This window comes from Mastigoproctus giganteus, chromosome 2, assembly GCF_048544385.1.
Source record: "Mastigoproctus giganteus isolate SK-2022 chromosome 2, ASM4854438v1, whole genome shotgun sequence".
In the NCBI taxonomy this organism is placed as follows: domain Eukaryota; kingdom Metazoa; phylum Arthropoda; class Arachnida; order Uropygi; family Thelyphonidae; genus Mastigoproctus; species Mastigoproctus giganteus.
The window spans coordinates 226,712,366-226,725,655 of record NC_143576.1 but is presented as its reverse complement, the minus strand read 5'-3'; the positions used below and the strand labels follow the sequence as shown (position 1 = coordinate 226,725,655).

The window sequence follows — 13,290 nt, the reverse complement described above, 5'->3', positions numbered from 1 at the left end:
TTAAACAATCACTAGTGCTCTCAATGTACTTTTAAGTGTTGTTGAGGAAAAGTTCAAGAGTGCTGCTTGTGTGGTTAGGATTGTCTGGTATCCTGGTAGGTAAACAAATGAGCCATGTAAGGTCATTAGTAATTACAAAAGCCTCAGCATTTTGACTAGGTAGGTTCATAGTAGAAAACTGAAGCTAATTGTAGTTGTGAACAATAAAATTACTAAGGAAAATACCTCACTTTAAGGAAAGTTACACTGTAGAAAGTTGAGTTTCAAAGAAAAGAAGTTAGAAAATCAGCTCTACTAATCCTTAGAACTGAACAGGAAGTCAAAGTTCCGAACTCTACTAATGAATATCATCGAGACTGGAATTTAGACCATGTATATTTGTGAAATGAATGAGGAAGTTTTTGGTCTTTTCAGAGATAAATTTGTTGTATTTTTGATTATTAATTATGCATTCAGTAGATAACGCAGAAGGGAAAACATATAAATTAATGACATTTTTGGATATAGTCACAACAAGAATGTGCCAAGAATCTGGGAATATTACATACACCTACATACACCAGAAAGCCCGTAATGCTCTTGAATGCAGTTGCTGAATTTGTTCCTTGTACGTTAGGTTTTCGTCCATTACCACTCCTAGGAATTTTACTGAATGAGTGGGGACGAGAACGTGCCCTGCAATGGAGGGCTGCAGAGAGGTCTGCTTGTGCTCTAGGTGAGAAGATGATATATTTGGATTTTTCAGGGTTTGTTTTGAGTATGCTACCCAAAATAAGTAGCGTACTCACAGAAAGAGTAGAGATATTTGTTCAGGATGACAGAATTCAATAATTCCTCTGCCTGGTCAGGTCAGGTGTTAGCCGAGCTTGAGAGGTAACATAAATATCGTCAGCATAGACCATAAACACAGATATTTCATTCATTAGTGGAATAAATATCGCTGAAAAAAGCAGTGCCGACAACGATCTACCTTGTGGTATACCGACTTCCAACTGTTTTGTGATGCAGTTATTCCCTTCCTGGAAGGTGAGGCGCCTCTTTGTCAGCAAATTTCTGAGGAGCTTTGAGACATTACCCGTGAAACCGTAGTAGTTCTCCAGGAGGCACATAAGTGGCTTGACTTGCACTGAGTCAAAGGCCGCTTTCAAATCCAGAAAAACAGCGTGCATAACATAGCCTTGCTTCCAGGCTTGAAGAGTTTCAAATTCAGAGCCTGTATACACATTATCGATGATCTTTGTGAGAGCATGTAATGTGTATGCTGAGGTCTCTGGGAAAGAATCTGATTGGCAACCACTTTAAACAAGCACTTCTCCAGGCATTTGAGAAAAGGGGAGGAGATTGAAATAGGCCTATAGTCAGCAGTAGTGGTTGGATTCTGCACCTTTGGAATTGGGATGACTCTATAATTTAGCCAAGCATTTGGGATGACTCCCTGTTGTAAAATTCTGTTAAACAACTTTGTCAGCTCATTGCTGATGAAGTAGGAGGCAACTTTAAGGCAAAAGGCGGAAATGGTCACTTCCCATTGATTTCTTATTGGACAGGGCATTGATGGCCTGGGCAGGAGCGGCAGTTCGTAGCACACGCTTCTTGATTAGACCAAATACGGAGGATGCGGTAAGGTCAGGGAATGACCATCGCATATCCCCGGAGCAATATGGCCTTAGTTGCTAATGCTCCTAAAAAACCAAATAACAACAACAACAATTGATGGCCTTGATTAGCTCCTCTTCGTCAATTGTCACGTTAGTGAGACTGTTCCAGGGGGAGTCCGCAGCTGCACTGTCTGTTTTGACGAACTGGGTTACATGATCGCACTATTCGGCCAGGTCTAACGATTCTGCTGACCGGATGTGATTGGCCGATCAAGATCGCTGGCCACACGCTATCCTCTTCTCCATGAACGAGTTGATAGCCTGCTTCTTGGATTTCTGGAAACTGTATCTGGCTATTGAGTACGTTGAGTATTATCTTTCTGTGGGTGATCTCTTGAATTGGGCATGTAGCCGTTGTTTTTCTTTAAACTGGTGCATAAGGATGCCGGCCAAAATCTAAAGACTTGGACACTCTAGCAATGAAAGACAACCATTTCTGAAGCCAAAACCTAGCTTCCTCTATATTCATATCACTGGGAGTTTGCCAGGGGTAGAGCCTAAAGAGGTCCATTGCTGTTTCAATTTTTAGGTATTTTGGATCATATACAGCTTTCCTGATCTTCAATCGAGTTCGATTGGTTTGGTTGGTTATAGCATTCTTTCAACGTGATGAGAGAGCTATAGAATCCCCTAGATATTATTTGCCCTGTGATGCCTAGTTTGGCTTGAATGAATAGAATACATATTGCTTAACTGGTTCTTTAAGCTAGTGATGCAATAATCTATTACTGGAAACTAGTAATAGCAAGATGGAGTTCATGTTATAATGCATTCTTTGCCAATTAAAAGAAAATTTATTTATTAATATCATATAGGGTGTTTTTTATTTATTTATTAATATCATATTTGGCTTTTAACCTTCTATTGCTAACATGGTGTCTGACAGCTGCAACCTTTTAAAATTTTTCTAATTTTTTTAAAAAAAAATTGTAAATGAAATCAAATTCTTCCATGTGCCTTTGCTCACCAGTTATTCAGTATTTTCTGCTTTCATTTTGATATACTAAGAATTACAAAATTAAATTTTTATTTGGTATTTAACAGATGTCAGGTGAGTAAAAGAATCTACCTTTCTTCTAGGCAATGCCCATTCCCATGTGGTGTCTGAGACAATAGCGACAAGTGTCTAATCTTGTTGTAGAACTCTGATTTCACTAGCTACATGTGAACAGCTGATAAAAATACCAACGTTCACATTGTGTCTGCCAGATGCTATATATGGGTGTCTGGGTTTCAATCTGGTGATCAGTGACCTTGAAAAATTCTAAAAAATATGATAAAAACTATTATTACTGTTTTTTCTCATTTATTTTTGTTTGATATTTTTTTAATTGAGTTTAGCAGATCATAATTAACAGATTACCATTTTCAATTCAGTAAAAAAACTAAAAATTAGTTTTTTATAATTAAAACAAAAGGGGTCACAGATGCCATGTGAGTGTCCTTATAAATTGTGGGTCCAAGTGACGGAAGTTTAAATTGTGCATGCCAGGCATAATATAGTTGCATGTAAAGGTCAGATATTGCAAGGCAGGATCTTGCAGTTTTGTTTCCTGCCATTTTGTACTAGTCCACACTGTGGACTTACTATAACAGAGATTTTGATAATAGTTTAAACCTTCAGTAATCCTTGGTGTATTCCATATTAACTTGGATTACTAAATGGTGAATGATGGGCTTATTGTGAGCCACATATTGTGTTCTACACAAGTTTCCTGTTGCATCTGCAGAAGATGTAAGGCAGATTATTGATGCAATAATTTGTAGTCCATGCAAATCCAGTTAGATAGCATGCAGCAGCACATTTTGTACAGAAGCATTAGAAGAATATTACACCAGAGTAAGATCCATCCATACGCATTTGTACTGTCTAGGAATTGTCAGAATGTGACAAATGAAATTACATATAGTTCTGTAGACAATTTTCAGAGTTAAAAAACCATTACTCATACATCCAAAATGACAATGGTCAATGAGGCTCATCTGGATTTGACAGCACATGAATTCTTTTTTGTTGGAACATTGAAACAAAGTTTGTCAGTCATATACAACCACAATTCTGTATTTGAAAACTAAAATCTGGGAAGGGATAGTTGCTATTTTCCAACACTGGTTCCCAAACTACTGAGATTTACAGACCCCTTCAGAAATCAAAAAAAGTTTGCAGACCCCTATATATATATATATGCATATATTTCTGTGTGTGTGTGTGTGTGTGTGTGTGTGTGTGTGTGTGTGTGTGTGTGTGTGTGTGTATACAGTCTCACTTGGTTAGTAAATTAATAAGAGGAGTTTACCTCAATATAGTATGTGGAACACTTCCGTATGATACCCTCCAGAAATTAAAACGGAAAAAACGAAAAAATCGACAACTTACCGGTACATTAAAGTAAAATATAAATAATTAAAGTAAAATATAAATAATTAAATAATCAATTTAACACAATTCAAAATCAATTCAAAACAATTAAAATTCAAATTAACGCAATTAAAAGAATCTAACGAAAATATTCAAAACGATTTTCCTTCCTGAAGCTGACAATGCTTTTCGACCGACTGTCGTGATCACAGGAATGAAAATTACCGAATCAGGCTAAACCTGCAACTTAAATAGTGATTATGTGTCTTCGCGCATGCGCGTAAAGGTCCACGCATCGGAGATCAAATATGGCCGCCGAACATTAACAGAATTCTCGTGTAATTTAATTTCAACGGTTTCTGCAATTAATAGTCGCGTATAATTACGTTGAACGTTAAGTATTTTGGCCTCGTTAAATAAAAAAGTATGTTTTTCGTTAATGGCATGAAAGGCTAATTCTGACGCTGCTGAACGAGAAGCACGAACTGAGGCTTCGTGTTGATTTACACGGATATTAAGAGAAAACCGCGTCGAACCCTGATAAGACGAGTCGCAATCACCGCAAGAAATGTTGTATACTAGATCATTAATTTGTGTTGCGAACGCCGAAAGAACCGAGCGATTGTTCAGTATAGTGTGTAACTTCCGTATAGGCCTAGCTATAATTTTAAATTCGGTATCTTTAAAGAATCTGTTAAGCTGTTTGTGCCACTGTTCAACATATGGGACAGAAATAAAGTATTTTTTGATATTACTATTGTTGATTGGTGCAGTATTTTGTATCCTATCCTTAGCTTGTACCCTAATTCGATTTATTGTGTTAATGGGATAACTCCTGTTCAAGAATCTGCTAGTTAATATTTGTATTTCTGAGTCTAAAGCAGAATCCGTCGTTGAATATTTATAGGCATTTAGAAATTGATTAAAGATAATCGATCTTTTGTAGGTGAACGGGTGGTAGCTATTATAATGTAGAAGCATACCGGTGTTTGTGGGTTTTCGATAGATGCTAAATTGTATTTTGTTCGAGTCCCGGGTAAGCGTGAAATTTAGAAAGTTTAATGACTTAGTATCCGTATCTTCCCTTTCCAATGTAAATTTGAGTCTAGAATGAATATTATTAAACGAATGTAAAATATCTTGGATAGTACTACTATCGGTAATAACTAGAACATCGTCTAAATACCTCCCATAGTATGTGATACGGGGACGAAAAGGTGTCAAATGTATCTGCTCAATCGTTGAGAGATAGATCTCTGACATTAAGCCACTCAGGCTCAAACCCATTGGTAATCCAAAAATTTGTTTGTACACCTTGTCTCGAAAGGTGATGTAGTTAGCCTCAACTAATAGTTTAATTAAGTGAAAAATCTCCTTTATAGGCAGCTTCGTATAATTAATCGGTGTCGAGTTTTTATTTAACATATCCCAAATAATATCTAATGTGTATTCAACGTTTACATTCGTATATAATGATGTAACATCTAATGAGAATAAATTGTCATTGTCGCCGAGTCTACAGTCTTTAAGATTATTAAATAATGTATCGTAATTCTTAATCCCAAATTGTATAACCTGTCTAAAAGGTTTTATAATGTTATATACATGTGTGGCTAAGGCTGAAAATGCCGAGTTCCTGTAGGAAACAATAGGTCGAATCGGAAATCCAGGCTTGTGTAATTTTACCTGACCAAAAAGTGCAGGAATATTGTATGTTCTGGACTTCAATTCCTTCAACTGAACCATAGTAATGTAGTCGTTTTTTCGATATGTGGTTAACGTTTTATTGTATTGATTTACCAAATTGGTAAACAGTGTCGGGTCCACTTCACAATAAGTGGAGCAATCAGATACAACTGAATCTAACTTATTAATATAATCATGTTTATCTAGTATTACCACTGTATCTCCTTTATCTGCCCTCTGTATAATAATGTCCTTATTTTCTCGAAGTTCTCGTAAAGCTGAACTGTCATGTGTATTCAATTTAGGAAGTCGCGTTTCTTTTATGTTATTCACTACTTGGTTAACTTGCTGAATAAATACATCTTTTTGTGGAACACTACGAAGTCCAAATTCAATATCAATTACTCATTGCTTTTTTGGCAGCTTTCGAGGTGGTAAATTATAATTTAATCCTTTGGATAAAAGTGAAATCTGGTCCTGCGATAGTGTACACGAGGAAAGATTTGTAACCTGTTGATATGTCGGTTCGTTGGATACTGGGTGAGGGGATGTTCGTGAACTAGCCGACATATTCTGTGGTAGTGCGTTATGTGTCTGTGGGGGGGATGTCACCCAACTCGTGTGAACTTGGTCGCAAGCTCGCGACAATGTGTTAGAATTCGCATGAACGTGTCTTGAACTATTCGATAATGTTTGCAACTTATTAACGTGTCTGTTTTTTATTTCTGAGTCTTGTGCTTCCCGTCGCAAATCTATGGAGGTCTTCAATACAGACCAATCGTTCGGATGTAGATAATTTTTTAATTTATCGCGAAGCTTCCTAACCTGGGAAAGGTATTTTTGTTTATCCGAATATCGAGATTTTAAGGCAAGCTTAACAATATTACGTGATGTCGCCAGTGATAGTTGTTTTATGCCTGAAATTTTTTGATTTAAATTCACCCTGGCAAACTTCGGAACGATGTTGTTTTGAAGGCAATATTTTAGGAAAGAAATATGGTAACTTTGGGCCGAGTACCTTAGTGTAGATTTAATGTAATTTTGTACCTAGCCATTCAAAAAGTCTCCCATAATTGTGTGTATCGATTGTATATATTTTTTCCGTTTTAATTTCTGGAGGGTATCATACGGAAGTGTTCCACGTACTATATTGAGGTAAACTCCTCTTATTAATTTACTAATATTATTATCAGCGTAGAACATATTGAGTATTACAGCTCTGATTCATACTATCTAGTCTCACTTGGTTATAACAAGATCACGGCTGTAACGAGCAAAAAGCCATAATGATTTTAATTTACGTGTATTCCCATACAATCACTCACCGTTATAACGAGCGTACTACATGGATATACCGAATAAATTTTGGTAACTATGCAAACATTCGAAAAATCCCAATTCTTGGAATAGAAGAAAATGAAAAGGGCTTCTTAGCTTTATGACCACCTGCATCAGATTAGTGACCGGTTAATGACCTTGTCCTTCCGAGGACGGGGGCTATACAATAATGCATTGGTGTTCTGCTTGTCGCATTACCCTGTTTACAGATTGTCTTGTATTCACTGAACCATAGATTTATTTCGGGACTTCTAAGAATTTTGGAAACAGGACATCTAAGAACGTTGTATGCATTTTGGGACTTCTAGGAACGTTGTATGCATTTCAAGACTTCCAGGAACAATGTATTGTATGCAGATCACTTTATCATTTTAAAGTAAAATCAGTTAGAAATGAACCTTTCCTTCGGAAACATGTCTACTAACAAAAGAAAGTGTCTCTCGATTCATGAAAAAGTCAAAATTATTCGTGAGTTAGAATGTGGTGCAAAAAATGTTGAAGTGTGTAAAACGTTTTCTTTGTCCTCTTCAAGTGTATCTACATTGTAGAAGAATAAAGATGTTTACATATCGGCACTAGAAAAGAACATAACCGAAAAAATAAATAAAAAATTTAGAAAGTGCGAGGTTACAAACGTTGAGGAAGCACTGCTTTGATGGTTCACCACACAAAGAAGCGCTGGATTTTCAGTAGATGGTTCGATCTTGAAAGCTCAAGCCGAAACGTTTTTTGAACAATTTGGATGGAATGATTTTATGTGTAACAACGGTTGGCTGGATCGATTTAAAAACTGACATAAAATTGTTTATGCAAAAATTAGTGGAGAATCTCGATCTGCAGATCTATTAATGGCAAGTGAATGGATTGACCGTGTCTGGGCAGAAATCTTGAAAGATTTCAATGACAAAGACATCTACAACAGTTGTGCTACTGCAACAGGATCTAGAAAATTTGGGCAGATTTGCTGAGAAGTGGCATCTGAAGTTTAACATTGACAAATGCAAAGTACTGCATATGGGTAGAAGTAACCCCAGAGGAATGTACCAACTGTGTGGTACTACACTCAGGTAGGTGGGGAATGAAAAAGACCTGGGAGTAATTGTGCAGTCAGATATGAAGTTTTCTGAGCAATGCAGACAGGCTGCCTGAGAAGGTCGTGGGCATATCATGTCAATGCCTGAGCATATCGTGTCAATGATATACAGGAATTTTTCTAGCAGGGAAAAGGAGGCGATTATCCCTTTGTATAAGGCAATGGTCAGGCCACGCCTTGAGTACTGCATACAGGTCTGGAGGCCTAATTTTAGGAAGGATGTAGAGTTGCTTGAGCATGTACAGAGAAGGGCAATGAAGGGGTCCTCTTACTAAGAAAGGCTTAAGTTCTGAAAATTGTAGTGGCTCAGATTACGAACCTGAGGAGGCATAAATTCAAATTGAGGAAAGGCATTTGTAGAATAGATGTGTGGAAATTTGCCTTTAGCCAGTAGGCAGTTAATTGCTGGAACAAACTTCCATCTGTCATTGTGGAAGTTGATAGCTTAAATAAATTCAAGGAAGAAATGGACAGACTTTGCTTGCTTTCTTGAATCACATGCCTCTACTACTACTACTATTACTACAATGCTGACGAAACAGGACTTTTTTATAATTTGACACCTGACAATACATTTAAATTCAAAGGTGAAAAATGAGTTGGTGGAAAAAAAGCAGAGGCTCGCTTGACAGTGCTCATATGTGCAAATGTGACAGGAACTGATAAAAAAAAATCTGTTTGTTATCGGAAAATCATTAACATTTCATTAATAGGAAGTTTCCTTATGCTAAAAAATGTAAGGAAACTTCCTGTGGATTACACTGTAAACAAGAAAACTTGGATGACTTCGGATATTTTTCTGCAATATGTAAATGATTGGAATAAGGAACCCATTCAAAAAGAAGAAAAATATTTTATTGTTAGTTGATAACTGTCCTGCACATCCCTGGATTCAAAATTTGTCCAACATTAACCTATTCAAAAAGAAGAAAAATATTTTATTGTTAGTTGATAACTGTCCTGCACATCCCCGGATTCAAAATTTGTCCAACATTAAAACATTAAGCTAGTGTTTCTGCCTTCCATAGCGACATCAATTTTACAACCAATGGACATCGGTGTAATCAAGGGTTTGAAAGGATTTTATAAAAGATTTCTAGTTCTACATCTGATCAGTCAAAGAGAACAGAAACTTACCGAATCTATATTGATATTGGATGCTATAAATTTATTGAATGCAGCGCGGGACAATGTTACTTTGACAACTATATCGAATTCCTTCAAGAAATCAAAATTAAATTCAAATGAAATTTCAATTGTAGATGAAGAAGATGGAAATGAAGAAAACGACTTACCGTTATCTGAATGGTTGCTGCGTAACAATGTTGTAGGTTTTAATACAGGTAACATCAATGAATTTGTATGAGTCGGTGATAACTTAAGTAGTGGTCTTCCTACAGAGAATGAAATTGTAGGTGCTGTGCTCAACAAAGACAATGACCGTGATGATGATATGATGACAATTGAAAGTTTATCAAAATCAGTGCCGACAATCTCACAAGCTCAAGGTGCAGTGGCCACATTAGTCAATTTTTTGGAAGGAACTGAGACAAATAATGAGACTTTTAATGTGTTGAGTGTTTTAAGGGGAAACAAGAAATATTAAAGTGAAATCTTTAAAACAAATCAATTTTAAGATTCATAAATAAAGACTAATTGAAATCATGTTTATTATTAAATAGTATTGTTTTTAATTAAAGAGAAATTGTGTTTAGTATTAAGTGTATTGTAGTTTATACAAGCATATTAATACAAATATGTAGGTATATACTTATATTATTTGTTTTCTCTTTAATATTTCTTTTGTTTTTTTGAATCTATCTTTTTATCAAGTTATTGAGAATTAAAAAAAAATAGGGGGTAGATTTAACTATAGCGAGTAATGGTTATAACGAGGAAATTTTTTCAGTCCCTTGATGCTCGTTATAACCAAATTCGACTGTATATGTATGAACACTGGATTTTCTGAAAAGAAAATTAAAGGTTTCATGTTTAAAAATTCAACTTTATTCTTATTTTTACATAAATATACGATAATAACTTTGTTTATCAGCAATTTATTATACATTGAATGAATAATTTGACCAGTTCCAGAGGGTCCATTTTTTAGGCCCCCCCCCCCCCCCCCGAAACTGGTCTATGGACCCCACTTTGAGAAACTGCTCCAACAGATGCTGCAGAAGGTAATGTCTGGTGTACGTCACGTGTTGCATAATGCAGCTCAAGTAGGTTACTAGCCTAATGATATTATTTGAAAGACATACGATTAGGCTAGCTTATAATATTAGGCTAGCTTATAATATCACACAGGTAATTCACACAGGGTAATTCAGTATACAGTATTTTTATAGTATACTGTATTATGTTTAAAGGATGTGATATTTTTTATTAATATAGTATACAAATATTAAAATATAAATGTGCCCATATGTTTAACTGCACCCTGTATACAGCAAGTCCAGTGTTGGATTTAGGGTCCCAGAACCCTTATCAAAAACATGTGCCAAGGTCTCTGGGAATAACAGAAAAAAATAGAAAAAGTGTTGCCATATTTTTTTTTTCCTGGCACCCTCAAGATTTCAGAGTCCTGCTGCAACTTCTTGTTAAATAACAGGCTTTAAAACAGCCCATTAATTGAGGCTTCCCATTCCAAAACTTACCTTATCCATCCCCAGATGAAAATTTTGTTATGATGGTTTCATTCAATTTTGTGAGCTCTGTCTGAATTTGGAATTGTAACAATTTGCCTACTCATAAACTACATTTAAAATATAGATTCAATTCTGAAACTTGCCTTATCCAGTTAATGCTTCCATTTAAAAACTTACTATGTCCATCTGGCTAATGGTATTCTCACTTTTCTCTGATGTTCCTGTGATATCTGTGTCCTTCCTTAACAATGGTGTTAAGAATTACTGTATTTTCCCAATTGTAAGATGCACCTATGTTTTAGAAAGTGAATTTTGAAAATATTTCATTACAAATATCTGAAATACAAATCCTCAGTTTCTTACTAAATAATGTCGGTATAGAACAAATGTATTCTTCATGGAATCCCAAAAACTCACTACTGTCACACTCATCATTAAATAAGTAAAGGAAATTTTCTGTTTATACTCTAGGATAGCTGCATGGGGTTAGAGGAGTTTACAAGTTAAAGAGAATACAAGAACATCCTATTTAGTAGTCAAGTACTAGAACCATGGTCAATTGAAGTGTGTATGTACTACATCTATACCCTTGCATTCGACTACTGGGCTGTGGTGAATATGCACAATTCACTATATCTTCACTGCTGTCAAAGGCATTATTGAGTCCACATTTATTGAAGGACTTTGGGTTCTAGAAGAAACTAGGATTTTATTAATATTTTGAGAATAAATGAAGGGTTCAAGTAATGCATGCATAATCCCTCACATTAGTGCACATAAGACGCATGGAAATAAGTATGTTTTATGGTCTGGAAAATATAATAATTTTTTGACAGTTGTGTATGTGTGTGTGAAAGGGTTTATTCTCTTTTGTGAAAATAATTATCCTGAATAGTGTGGAAATGTTTCAATAGCATGTAGTCATTAAATAGATGAATCTCTGAATAGTGTGTAGCCGTTAGTAGTAGTAATAAAGGCATGAGATGCAAGAAAGCAAGTATCAGCCAAAAAAAAAAAAAAAAAAAAAAACCACAATTTCATACATCCATTCCCTCTAAAATTTTGTCCAGTTCCTCCTTAAAGAAGGATGATGTTGAAGATGATGCTCTGAATAGTGTGTAGCTATAATAGATGCATGATCTTTCATTAGTATTTCTGGCTCCATGATCAAAATATCGAAGGCCACATGGGTTATCATTAGTATTAGTAGAGGCATATGATGCAAGAGAGCAAGTTTAATACAGCATCAGCCCCTCCCCCCCCCAAAAAAAAATACAGCATCAGCCCAATTTCACTCATCCATTCTCTCCAAAAGTTTGTCCAGTTCTTCCTTGAATTTATTTAAGCTATCAACTTCCACAATGACAGATGGAAGTTTGTTCCTGCAATCAACCACCTGCTGGCTAATGGCAAATTTCCGCACATCTATTCTACAACTGTCTTTCCTCAATTTGAATTTATGCCCCCTGTCACAGGAAGCAGGTTGCATGACCAATTCCTTTTCACTAATTATATATTTTTCGAAATAGCATTTGATTTTTGTTATGTATCTTCCTCAGATATTATTATATCTGAGGAAGATACATAAAGCATGAAAAAGCAATATAGAAAAATTGAATATTATTAAATAATGGATGTTTTGAAAAGTCACTGTTAAACTATATTTTGTAACTGACCAGATTAAAACTGAAGTGGATGCATAATGCTTGAAGGCTGTTATGAAGGAACTATTCCTTCACATTGTGTTGCAAGTCAGACACCACTGCCTTAGAGCCAGAGGTGTTTCTAGGGTGTGTGGCACCCAGGTACCAATTGAAATTTGGAGCCCCCTTTAAAATTTCCCACAAATGTGTATGTAAGTTTCAGGTTTTCAGGTGCCCCTTGAATGTTGGTGCCCAGGTGTAGTGCACCCCTGCACCCTTGGGATGGCCTGCCCCTGCTTAGAGCTTTCACTTCACTTGCTAATGCGAACAGCTGACAAAAATAGACGTTGTTGTAGAACAAAAAAAGATGTTCATGTTGCATCTGGGTTTTTATTGAGGGGGAGGGGTTAGTGATCTTGAAAAAAAAAAAAATACAATAAGAACTTTATTATTATTATTATTGGTGTCTCTCCTTTATTTTCGTTCTATATTTTTAAATTGGATTTGACAAACAGTTATTAATAAATCACTGTTTCAATTCATTAAAAAAAGCTAGAAATCATTTTCTTTTATAGTTAAACTAAAAAAGGGGATCATGGATACTATGCAAGCATCTTTGTTAAAATTGAGGGTGCAGGTGACAGAAGGATAAACTTATTTTTGTATTACCTGCTTAATTCTTTTTTTTTATTTTTATTAGTTCAATCTTTAAAAATTGCATTACATGCAATTTTTAATGATTTCAGTTGTTTCATAATTTGTCTAATATAGCCTGACAGGTACTAAGTTTTATTGTGCAAATGCAGTGAAATTTATCGTAAATATTCTGCTAAGTCAAAAAATATAAAACAAGTTTGATCTC

At 35.5% G+C, this 13,290-nt stretch overlaps 1 protein-coding gene across 1 annotated transcript in view; it reads left to right on the top strand.

Annotated features, from left to right (window-relative positions):
- Positions 1-13,290, top strand: part of LOC150090198 (glycolipid transfer protein) — an 82,011-nt gene that overhangs the window by 14,635 nt on the left and 54,086 nt on the right. The window lies entirely within an intron of this gene.